General features: G+C 52.7%; 1 protein-coding gene across 1 annotated transcript in view; it reads right to left on the minus strand.

The window, feature by feature from the left end:
- The window catches only part of LOC144258216 (uncharacterized), a 970,182-nt gene that overhangs the window by 160,090 nt on the left and 797,090 nt on the right, over positions 1 to 13,002 (minus strand). The gene's annotated exons all lie outside the window — the stretch shown is intronic.

The following is a 13,002-nucleotide window of genomic DNA, read 5'->3' on the forward strand; positions in this document are numbered from 1 at the left end:
AACAAACCCTTCAAGTAGCATTTCTTTAATGAATTATAATTTCAATATACTTCTTTCTATTTTCACAGAAACCAGGACTTTCCGGCTGTGGAAATGATGGTAACCAATGAGGCAAGGAACGTGTCCGGTTCCAATTTCAGACTTCCAGATACTCGCATGTTGAGTCGTGATTCTCTGGCTTTGTGTCTGATGCTCCGGCTTCACAATAAAGCTGATGTTGGCACAGCTGCCCCAATGTAGCTGCACTGGTGTAGCATGCTATTACAGATGCTCTAAGCCAATGGGAGAGATCTCTCCCGTCGGACTTCATTAGTCCAGCCCCCTCAAGCTATACGTCCTGCTGACGTAGCGCTATCTACACAGGGCGTTAGGGCTGTGTAACTACATTGCTCAACTCTGGATTTTTCACACCCCTGAGCAATATAGTTATACCAATAAATGCCTTTAGTGTAGGACAGTTTTCTCTTGTGTTTTATGCATTTACATCCCTTCTCCTCAACCTCCTCCTACTTTGAAAGATTAAAAAGTGTGAAAAGAGAGATTTTTTTTTCCTCATGATGCAAACATTCCCACAGAGGAGACCCCTTCCACCAACACACATGGCAGAAAAACCAGCGATATATGAACTCAGAGAATTGGTTGGGACCTACGTTGGGACAAACCAGAACTAGAGCCAAGGTTCAGTTGTTGGCAACGGGGATTAAAAGAAAATGAACTCATATGACAAGAATTTGAGCTCTTTGAATATGTTATTGTTTCCAATGAAAATGAATTTATTGGTTAAAGAGTAAGAGACTAATTGTGTGATAATCTGAATCACTTTGTAAAACAAAGTGTCTTGTTTATTGTTTTGTTAGTCATAGAGGAAGTGACAGCTGATCTTGAAAAGTTAATTTGCTTTAATTGACCCCCTGTAGTGTAAGGAGTTCTGGTAGAAAACCTCACTCCAATGGTTGGGGTGGAAGAATGTGTGTGAGAGTGTAGAAGTGAATATTGGCCCAGTATAGATTTTAAATTTTTGTGTTTCAAACAGAACTTATTTTGCTTAGTTTCAAAGTCTATTTCTAGTGAAAGCAAAATTATTCGAAGAGAGAATTTGCAGAAGTTTTTACAAGTTCTTACACTTAGACTGTAAGGGTCACTGACTTCCCCACTTCTCTAATTTGCAAAGGAAAGTCATCTGTCATAGGATGTGTTCAGCAGGTAGGAAAGTTGCAGTCCTCAACCACCAAGGAAAAGGCTGAAGTCCATTACCTTTTAGGCCAATAAGCCATCTAAAGTCTGGTCTATGCTGAAAAGCGATGTTGACGTAGCCACCTCTCTCAGGGGTGTGAAAAGTCCACTCCACTGAGAGAAGTAGTTAATGTGACCTCAGCCCCAGCGTTGACAGTGTTAGGTTGTCAGAAGAATACTTCCAGTGTTTGAAGTATAGACAGAGCCTGAGACAGACTGATCCCCTATGGGAAGTGAGTCATGACATGAATTCCAATTTTGACCCATTTCCCGATATGTGAGAGAGGTACTAGTATGGAGGGCTGAGCCAGCTGTCCGATCGCCTGGTTCCTCAACTGTAGCTACAGCTCTTAGTACCCATCCACCCAAAGACTGAGAGAAATGGAGAGTTCCAACCGTTGTTATTTTAGTATCTTATTGTTCCTTTCTCTGTTTTTTGTGCTGGCCTTTCTATTATATCAGGGGGTGAGGGTATAGCTCAGTTCATGTTGTGACAAAGCTCTGTCCTTGTCTCTATGGGTCCCACGTTTCCTGGTGGATTTTGCTAGCCTCAGAGGCTCACTGTGACCCTCCACATAGCCCTTCTCTCTCTCTAGAGGCAAGGGCCACAGCTTACTGAGCCATCATAAGCCAGCAAGAGAGGTGAGGAGAAGCAACCCCCCCTCGCACAATCTCTGTTTCCCAGTATCCATGATTAATCAGGGAGGGGAGGGGAGTGGAGGGGGGAGCCCGGGCCCGCCCTCTACTCTGGGCTCCAGCCCAGGGACCCTAATAGTAGCAGCTATGGTAGCTGACTTTTGGGAAATAGGACGTGTACAATTCCCTGGGCCGCTTCCCCACAGCAGCCCCCACTCAGTATCTCCTTCGCTGTTACCTCAGGGCCTCCTTCCTTGCACCTGACGTGGATTTGCACTGCTTGGTTGTGGCCACACCCACAGAACGCCTCTTCCCCCAAGGCTCCACCTTGTTCCCCCTCCGTCGTCCGTTCTTAGGGCTGCTAAAAAGTGCTGGGCCAATGGCCCTCTAAACCCCCCTCGTCCTGCACCGTGACACACAGCCAGGCAGGCAGCAGTGTGTGTGAGTGTGTGTATGTGACAGAGACTGCTGGGCTGTGCTGAGCCAGTGCGGGAAGTGGGGGCTGATGTCGGGGCTGTCCCGCTCCCCCTGACTCAGGACTGGGGTGTCCCGCTCCCCCTGACTCAGGACTGGGGTGTTCCGCTCCCCCTGACTCAGGACTGGGGTGTCCCGCTCGCCCTGACTCAGGACTGGGGTGTCCCCCTCCCCCTGACTCAGGACTGGTTGCTTCCAGCAGCTGTCTGAACTTAGGGACAGCGTGCCAACACACTCACTCTTCCACAACACACACGCTCCCCGAACACACACACTGTCTGTCCCCAACACACACACACTCTCTGCCCACCACGCCCACGGCAGCTGAAAAGCAGCTGGCAATCGAGTCGGGTGCCCACGGAACAATGGGATAGAGAAACCTGCCTCGTGTGGCTGCCCACGAGGCATTGCAAACCCTTCCCAAAGCACCCTGCGGCCAGTTGCACAGTGGGATAGCGTCCCACAATGCACTGCTCTCTGTGGCGATCCAAGAGCTGCTAGCCTGGATGCGCTCCGGTGACACAAGCAGCCTAGTGTGGACATGCAACAGCGGCTTAACTAAAACGCTTTAACTAAAGCAGCATAACTCTGTCGTGTAGACGTAGCCTGGCTCCCACGGGGGCCAAGGATGCTCAGGCACTGAAACTAAAGAGCCACAACTTCCTCCGTAGTTGGCAGGATTCAAACCTGCACAGGGAGACCCCCCCCCCAAGGGATTTCGAGTCCACCACCTTAACCACTCAGCCACAACTACTTGCTTTATAGAGCGCTCTCACGATCCTCTAGTTCTGTTCTCACTGAGTGATCGTTTCCAATTGTTTCCTCAGACCAGCGTCCACAACACACTCACTGCTGTGCTGTTGTGTAAGTGTGCCCAGGGCTGAACAAGAATTCCTGCTCTTTTCCCTTCTGGCTGGAGCATGAGGAGAGTGTGTTTGTGGCCAGTGATGTTGCTGTAGATTGTTGTAAAATTCCTGCCTCGATAATTCAGACAGTCCCTTTCCCGTCATATCCCCAGTACATCAGTGACTGTAATAGCAGGGGGCAGGTTTTCTGTGGGGCACAGAGCTTTGCCAGGGGGTTGGTGTCTCCTTCCTTTCCTCACCCTGGAGGAAACTCAGCGTTTCATTCCATCTTTAATGTGTCATGGAATAACAACAGCGGCATGAAGAAAGAGGTGGGCAGGGTGGGCCTCAGGGGAGGGGCACAGAGATGGAAGTGGTGGGCAGGGCAGGACGGAGAGGCACGGGTGGCAGGCTGTGTGGGTCTCATGGGTGGGGCTGAGAGGTGGGAGCGGCGGCCATGGTGGGTCTCAGGGGAGGGGTCAGAGAGGTGTGGGTGGCGGGCAGACCTTGGGGTAGGAGGCGGAGAGGAATGAGCAGCCGGCAAGGAGGCCTCGGGGAGAGAGGAGCGAGTGAAAGATGGACCAGCAGGCCTCAGCCGAAGAGGCAGAGTGGGGTGGGAAGAAGTCCTCCTGTTAACCCAGTGCTATCTACACCGGGATTAGGCTGATATAACTGCATTGCTCAGGGAAGGTAAAAATTTTAACACCCTAAAGTAATGTTGTTACTGACTTAATTTTGTAGGATAGACCTCTCCAAAGAATCACACACACACACACACCTTGGGAGTAAAACTTCACCCGCTTCTCTGCTTTACAGAATCGAAACACAAGAAACGCTTGTCAGGGCCCAGTGAGGGTTGGCAGGGAGTCAGGTGTGGGCAGACACCATACGTTAGCCAGATGAAGGCACCATGGATTAGCTGGTTTAAGGCACCTGTCTTCTAAACAGGAGATCCTGGGTTCAACTCCCAGTAGTGGCTTTTGAGGCACCTGGTACTGGCTGCTATCAGAAGACAAATAACAGAGTTAGATGGACCTTTGGTCTAGCCCAGTGTAGCTCTTCTTGTTGTTTAAATTACACTCAGAGGCACTGATAATAGAGTGACTGAAAGTTTGGGTGTTAAGAGCTGATAGGTCAGTGTTCCAGTCCCCTCGCAGATGACCCCCTCCCTCTGGGACAAGGGCAGGTCCAAGCTCTCACACCAAGTGGCTCATTGGGGCTGCCAGAATCTGTGGGCGGCTCACTCAGTTTACGCCGAGGGTTGAGTCGTGCTTTGTGCACCGTGTCTGAGAATGAAAATCCTTACTGAATGAGGGAGGCAACCTAGTGAGAGAGGAGGTGGAAAAAGCTAATGTACACAATGCTTTTTTTGCCTCTGTCTTCACAAACAAGGTCAGCTCCCAGACTATTGCACTGGGCAGCACAGCATGGGGAGGAGGTGACCAGCCCTCTGTGGAGAAAGAGGTGGTTAGGGACTATTTAGAAAAGCTGGACGTGCACAAGTCCATGGGGCCGGACGAGTTGCATCCGAGAGTGCTAAAAGAACTGGCGTCTGTGATCGCAGAGCCATTGGCCATTATCTTTGAAAACTCGTGGCGAACGGGGGAAGGTGGGTGTTTTAATCGCTGTGCAGACATAACGTTAGGATACGTCTACAGTGCAATGAATCAACCACGGCTGGCCAGTGTCACATTAATCAGGATCATGCGGCTTGGGCTGTAAAGTTACAGTGTACAAATACAAAGAAACAAGAGCAAAAACCGGTTCCCTTTATAGCTAGATAGCTATAGATACATGGCAAATAGCAACAAGAATCAGCGTAGAGCTGGATCTAAAAAAATGAAAGATTAATCTTTGCTCTACAGATAATAACTACTGATAAATGGTAATATAAAAAAGGACCTGGAATTCCTTCATAATTTGACGGTTCTTGGAACTTCCAGGCATATTGGCTAGAATTTTCGAGACACAGATTGTCAGAAAAACATAACACGCTGAGTCCTCCACCTGAAACAACAGCAAATACTGTTGCCTAGATAGACAGATACATTGCAAGGAGCAACAAGAATCAATGTAGAGCTGAATCTGCAAAACAGAAGGATTAATCTTGCAATTCAAATAATAATGTATTAATTATTATTAATTATTTATTATTATTTTATTTTATTATGTCACAAAGGACCATGAATTCCTTCATACTTTTATCATCCTCAGGATGTTGCTGTGAATTCAGAGACATGATTGTTTTCTGGAGCAGCCGTTGCAGTTTCAAAAGGAAATTCAGGCAGAAAACGAAGCAGGGAGGGTTGTGATGGGGCGCATGAAAGGAGAGGAGGCTTGTTCCTCTTGAGTTTTCTTTCCGTTGCTCTCGTGATCCTGATAGAGGAAGCGGAAGCTTAATTTGAGTTTCTCCCCACTCCCCTCCTTCTGTCGGCGGAATGTGTCTTCACCAGGAGTGCTTCCACCGAATGAAGAGGGGCAGTGTTGGGGGGCTGAGAAACGGGGCTCTTCACTCATTTGCTCGTTTGCTCGCCACACTACTGTTAGCCGACGGCCAAGGATGTTTGGTGAGGTGCCAGCTATGCCCGTTTATACCATCCGTGACTTTAACCGCTAGGACGCACTGTCCCTTCGCGGCGGGCAGCCCGGGCTAGGCTGACGGATGCCCCAAGGTCCTAACCACCCGTGACTTTAACTGCTAGAGCTCAGAGCTCCTTCGCAGCGGGCAGTCAATACTGACTGACAGGTGCCCCAATGGCAGCACTAAGAGCCTCTCCACACCCGTGACTTGAACTGCTAGAGCTCAGAGCTCCTTCGCAGCGGGCAGCCAGGATTGACTGACAGGTGCCCCAAGAGTTTGCCCCGTGGAGGCGGCACAACTCAACGCTAGGCTCTTAGTACTCTCACCTCATGGCCAGGCTTTAGAGCCAAAACGGCTGAGGTTCTTTCATTGTGTTGGCTGCTTTGCAGTAAACCAGAGAAAACAAGTCAGGCTTATGCACAAATGGTTACCAAAATTTATTAAGCTAGATTCTAATCATGTGGTTACAAAATTGCTAGTGCCTACTTATTTAAATGTAGAGATGTTACACACACAAACAAGTTACAAAACTGAAGCCACAATCCCAAAGAAAGAAAACAAAGTATAGAGCTCTATTTCGAAATATGTGTACACTGAAGATAGGAGATCAGGTGTGGGTGCTTCTTACCCTCCTTGCATCTCTCGATTCCAGCGGTGCCAAGCCAGGATCGGTCACTCAATTCCGCGGAAAGACGAATAAGGGACAAGGCTGAGGGACCCTCTTAGCTGCAGAAGCCTTGGGAGGCTGTCACTTATCTGACCAGCAGATAGATAGTGAAAAGCACTCCAAAATCATGGTGCTGTATGTCCCCTACTTATACCTCTGTACTCCTTTATTCTCTTTCTCCTTTCTTATGCCAACTTGAGGCTGGTCTGTCTGGGTGACGCCAGCTTTCGCAAGAGTAGTTTACACTTGCAAGGGAGAGAAACAATAAGTATCGACTACTGGACATTTCTTTTATCAGGGTAAATATTTTCCCACCTAGGATGTTGGGGTGTGTGCATCACGCTATTTAGTAGGGGCTAAGAGCCATGTCTGTCACAGGGCCTCTGCCTGCTGTGAGCTTAATCCTTGTATCTGTTCCCAGAGGCACATTGTATCAGCACACCTGTGCTTTTCACAGCTTCAAAGGCTGTGCTGGAATATATGTTAAGTGCCCTGTTCCGGCTTCCTCCTGTGTTTCCAGCAATGCTGGTCTGAGGGCGTGGGGGGGGCTGGCTGTCTGCCTACAGACCCCCACCTGCCCTCCACCAGGATCTGCCAGGCCATTTGCCTGGGACCCCCTCCTCCGGCCAGCAGGACCCGCTGACGCTTTACAGGAGGACCCCTCACTCTGCGCCAGGGACCGCCCCACCACAGCGCTGTGCACTGGGCATGGCAATGGTCCCAGGAGCCAGCTGGGCAATCCCAGACAGAGCCCCTGGCACAGCACCAGGCAGCGTCTAATCCCCTGCCCCACCTGCCCAAGAGACCCCCACCCCCACTGGTCTGCAGCCAACAGGCCCCTGGCGATACCCACCTCCAGGACCCATAGCCTTAGGGCTGGGCACATCAGAACTACCCCCCGAAACCCCAAACCCTCCATAACCCACCAACCTGACTAGGGATCCCCCTGCCCAGCCACCCAGAGGCCTCCCCCTACCACAATGCCCCTTCAGCTCCCGCTGCAATCTCCCCACACAGACATGGACCCCCTCAGCAACAGTGTTCCCTCACAGTGTCTGACAAGTGGACAGAAAGTTATCACCACCCCCTGCTGGCCAGTCACACAGGCAGAGGGAGCCCGGGGGGACGCCTCTTTAACAGGAGAAGGGAAGCCATGGAGGGCCAAAATAAGTAAGACATTTCCATACTCTGTCACGAGCAAATAATGGCCACCGTGGATCCACCCCAGAGTTGGCTACAGCTTTGCACTGCGGGAAGCCCCCCTTCATGGAGACCCTTTGTCATGGGGTTTGGGATATTTCTGGACCATGCTGCACTCAGAGGGACCTCCTCATCCCGTGCCAGCTGGAGAAAAGAAAAGGGTCCAGCCAACTCTCCTGTTACCAACTGGGAACCACCCATGCCCCAAACAGGGGGAGGCCCCTGGCTTTGATGGGTATTGAATATATGGCTAGTCTCTTTTATCAGCAAACATTTTTAACAGAGAGAAAGGAGGGAACAAATGATTCTCAAAGGAGAGGGAAAGATGTTCATTGTTGCAGGGGAGTTAATTTCCCAACCAGGATGGAGAAGGACTCAGGGCGACAGGTTCCACCCAAGGAAGGAGAAGTTGCGAGGATTTACAGACATGGGGAACAGCCCCAAACTCGAGAGGATTTTTAATTGACATTTGATAATGACATTGTAAGAGGGAAACCTGACATTTGAGATCAGTGTTCAGAAATGAAAGAGAAAGGGTGGAAATCTGAGGGATTTTGGATCCATTTATGCAAATTATAGAGAGGAAAGTGGAAAATGAGAGGGATTTTATAGCAGTTGTTGATAGGAGGTTGTCACGGAGTCCCTGGGCGATGCTCTGGAACTCCTCCCCATGAACCCAGGCAGGACTCTGGGGCAGTCGCCTTTCTGGGAGCAGCCTGTCTCCAGGACACACAGCTCACACAGCTTCCCCCTTCCTGGGTCTGACCTCGGACCATTCAGCCTCCTCTGCCCCTCCGTGCGCTTCCCACAGCGAGTCCGCTCAGGCAGGGCTCCTGGGGAAGCCAGAGGGTACTGCCCCCCAACTCCGCAGTCAGACGGGACTCTCAGCCAGCCAGTAAAATAGAAGGTTTATTAGATGACAGGAACATGGTCTAAAACAGAGCTTGCAGGTGCAGAGAACAGGACCCCTCAGCTGGGGCCATTTTGGGGCGGGCAGTGAGCCAGACAACCACGTCTGCCCTTCACTCCATGTCCCAGCCAGCCCCAAACTGAAACTCCCTCCAGCCCCTCCTCCTCTGGGCTTTGTTCCTTTCCGGGGCCAGGAGGTCACCTGATTCCTTTGTTCTCCAACCCTTTAGCTCTCACCTTGCAGGGGGGAAGGGCCCAGGCCATCAGTGGCCAGGAAACAGGGTGTTGGCCATTCTCTGTGTCCAGACTCCTGCACACACATGCCCTCTAGGGCTCTGCAATGATCATACACCCTTATCCCACCCCCTAGATACTTAAGAACTTCATAGGGGAAACTGAGGCACCCCCACACTATTCAGAGGAAACGTTAAGAACAGTCCCACTTCGTCACAGAGGTCAAAGCTGAGTGTATTTCCCACCACTATTTGGTCAATGAATAGAGCGGAAATGGGCAACGTTTGCAAACGTTTTAGATCCATATTCAGGAATCTGAGGAAAGGTGTCAATCTGAGATTTTCATCGTAATTTATAATTACAGAGACAGGGAAAGCTCTCAGGGGCATATTCAATTAGAAGGAGACAACTAGAGTAAAAGTGGGGCAAGCTTTTTAATCAATCTTTGAGACGTACAGAGAAAACGTGTCACAAACTAGGCAACTGAGAACATGGGATAAACGCCAAGACCGGGGGGGATTTTATGGGGCTATTAAAGAACTAGCTGGAAAAGGGGGACCGTTTGTCATATAAAATTCAGCCTGTCCAATACATAAACAGAGAGTGATGGTCCCCCCCCGACCCGCCCCCGTTCACCTGGGCAGCAGGGAGCCCTCTGAGGGGCTGACTGGAGGGGGCGGGGGGGGGAGCTGGAGGGCTCCCTGGGGGAGGGGAGGGGGCGGTAGTGGGGGATGGGCAGGTGGGGGGGGCTGGTGGGGGCTGGGGGCAAGGGTGCTGCAGTTGTGGGGCAGCAAGTGGGACTCGGAAGCCGGGATCGGGGGCAGCCCCATGGGGGACACGTCCCCTCCCTTCCCCGCCCCGGCAGAGACCCAGCGTCTCCTCCCATCCCCACGCCGGGGCAGCCAGGTTGGGGGATGGCTCCGGGCTCCAACTTCCCACCGACACCGGGACAAATCGCTGCGGATAAATCGGGGGGGGGAGGGAAATCCCGCCCCCCCTGCGGGAGGGGAGTTACAATGGACATGTGAGGAGGAGGGAGAGACGGGGGGGGGATCAGGGGAGACGAGAGAGAGAATGAAAGGGGGGGTGGGGGGGGTTTACAACCACGTGGGAGCTACCGAGAGGGAAAAGGGGAAAACTGGGGGGCATTTGTGCCCGTGGGGAGGGGGAAGGGGAACAATTAACTCCCCCACCGCCCCCCACTTCCCCCCGGGGAATTTCCTGGCTGCACAGAAACAGTTCAACCCCCACCCCCCGCAACTCCGGCTTCTCCCCCCAACACCCCCAAGGGACCCCGCCCGCCTGGCCCCAGTCTTTGTCCCCCCCAATCCCAGCCGTGCCGGGGGCAGAGAGTCACTTTCCTGCTCCCCCACCAGCGCTCCACCCCCCGCGGGGTCTCCCTTTCACCGGGTCGGGGGCGGGCAGAGCCAGGGGCTGGTCCCAGCTGGAGAAACCCCCCACCGGGCACGGGGGGGTTAATGACGGCCCCCCCAGCACAGACCGCGGAGTGGAGCCGCAGCTGCTCCTCCGAGAGACCCGACACGAGGGAACGTCTGGGGGCGGGGCATGGAGCATACCGGGGGCGGGGCAGCGCTTGGGGGCGGGGCCTGGAGCAGACCGGGGCGGGGCAGCGTCTGGGGGCGGGGCCTGGAGCAGAGCGTGGGCGCGGCAGCGTCTGGGGGCGGGGCTTGGAGCAGACCAGGCGCTGCCTCGTGTCGCATCTGTAAGAGGAGCGCCTGCGGCTCCCCTCCGGGGTCTGTGCGGGGTGGGGCCCGTCATTAACCCCCCCATGCCCGGCCGGGGGGGGGCTTTGGCCAGCTGGGACCCGATCCGGTGAGTGGGAGACCCCGGGGGGGGGAGCGCTGGGCGGGGAGGGGCAGGAAAGTGACTCTCTGCCCCCCACCTGCCCATCCCCGACTGCCGCCCCCTCCCCGCCCCCAGGGAGCCCTCCAGCTCCCCCCCCCGCCCCCTTCAGTCACCCCTCAGAGGGCTCCCTGCTGCCCAGGTGAACGGGGGCCGTGGGGGTGGGGACCATCACTTTCTGTTTATGTATTGGACAGGGCTGGATTTTATATGACAAACGGTCGCCCTTTTCCAGCTAGTTCTTTAATAGCTACATAAAAGCCCCCCCGGACTTGGCGTTTATCCCATGTTCTCAGTTGCGTAGTTTGTGACACGTTTTCTCTGTACGTCTCAAAGATTCATAAAAAATACCCTCAACCTTTGCCCCACTTTTACTCTAGTTGTCTCCTTCTAATTGAATATGCCCCTGAGAGCTTTCCCTGTCTCTGTAATTATAAATTATGACGAAAATCTCAGATTTACACCTTTTCTCAGATTCCTGAATATGGATCTAAAACGTTTGCCAACGTTTCCCATTTCCGCTCTATTCATTGACCAAATAGTGGTGGGAAATACACTCAGCTTTTACCTCCTATCAACAACTGCTATAAAATCCCTCTCATTTTCCACTTTCCTCTCTATAATTTGCATAAATGGATCCAAAATCTCTCAGATTTCCACCCTTTCTCTTTCATTTCTGAACACTGATCTCAAATCTCAGGTTTCCCTCTTACGATGTCATTATCAAATGTCAATTAAAAATCCTCTTGGGTTTGGGGCTGTTCCCCATGTCTGTAAATCCCAGCAACTTGTCCTTCCTTGGGAGGAACCTGTCGCCCTGAGTCCTTCTCCATCGTGGTTGGGAAATTAACCCCCCTGCAACAGTGAACATCTTTCCCTCTCCTTTGAGAATCATTTGTTCCCTCCTTTCTCTCTGTTAAAAATGTTTGCTGATAAAAGAGACTAGCCATATATTCAATACCCATCAAATCCAAGGGCCTCCCCCTGTTTGGGGGATGGGTGGTTCCCAGTCGGTAACAGGAGAGTTGGCTGGACCCTTTTCTTTTCTCCAGCTGGCACGGGATGAGGAGGTCCCTGTGAGTGCAGTGTGGTCCAGAAATATCCCAAACCCCATGACAAAGGGTCTCCGTGAGCGGAGGCTTCCCGCAGTGCAAAGATGTAGCCAACTCTGGGGTGGATCCACGGTGGCCATTATTTGCTCGTGACAGAGTATGGAAATGTCTTACTTATTTTGGCCCTCCATGGCTTCCCTTCTCCTCTTAAAGAGGCGTCCCCCCGGGCTCCCTCTGACTGTGTGACTGGTCAGCAGGGGGTGGTGATAACTTTCTATGCACTTACCAGACACTGTGAGAGAACATTGTTGCTGGCGGGGGGGGGGGGGGGCGGGGGGGCAGGTGTCTTTGTGGGGAGATTCCAGCAGGAGCTGAAGGGGCATTGTGGTAGGGGGAGGCCTCTGGGTGGCTGGGCAGGGGGGGCCCTAGTCAGGTTGGTGGTTTCTGGAGGGTTTGGGGTTTCGGGGGGTAGTTCTGATGTGCCCAGCCCTCAGGCTATGGGTCCTGGAGGTGGGTATTGCTGGGGGCCTGTTGGCTGCAGACCAGTGGGGGTGGGGGTCTCTTGGGCAGGTGGGGCAGGGGATTAGACGCTGCCTGGTGCTGTGCCAGTGGCTCTGTCTGGGATTGCCCAGCTGGCTCCTGGGACCATTGCCATGCCCAGTGCACAGAGCTGTGGTGGGGCAGTCCCTGGCGCAGAGTGAGGGGTCCTCCTGTAAATCGTCAGGGGGTCCTGCTGTCCGGAGGAGGGGATCCCAGGCAAATGGGCTGACAGATCCTGGTGGAGGGCAGGTGGGGGTCCTAGGCAGGCAATGGGGAAATCTCAGCCCGGCAGTGAAGGAATAAAAAATGACTCTACACAAACAGCCCCCCACCCCATTTCTCCTGCCATTTGCAGGAGCAAATCCAGCCATGGGGGAGCAAACAACCCAGGAATGAGAGTTTCCTAGCAGACAGGCATGGAGAGGGCACAGGGAAAAGGAGATAGAGAGACTGACAGGGTCCGTGGGATAAAAGAGTTTTGAAAGAGATTTCCAGCTCTCTCATCTGCCCAGACAGATGTATTACTGCAGTGTGGGGAGAATCACTTTCCTGTGGACAAGACGAGGATGAGAGAGAGGAAAACCCAGTTCCTGACTCCATGTCCCTCCTGCTGGGGTGTGGCTGCCGTGGGGTCAGTGTCAGAGGGAATCCTCGAAAGGGACTCCTTTGGTTCTGCTTTTTTCTAGGATTGCGTTCAGAGACTTTGTTTTGGGACGTGGGAGGGAGAAAGGAGGTTCAAAGTGTGTCTGTGGGCCTAGCCTGGCAGGA

The sequence above is a fragment of the Eretmochelys imbricata genome, chromosome 28 (assembly GCF_965152235.1).
Source record: "Eretmochelys imbricata isolate rEreImb1 chromosome 28, rEreImb1.hap1, whole genome shotgun sequence".
NCBI classification, from domain to species: Eukaryota; Metazoa; Chordata; order Testudines; family Cheloniidae; genus Eretmochelys; species Eretmochelys imbricata.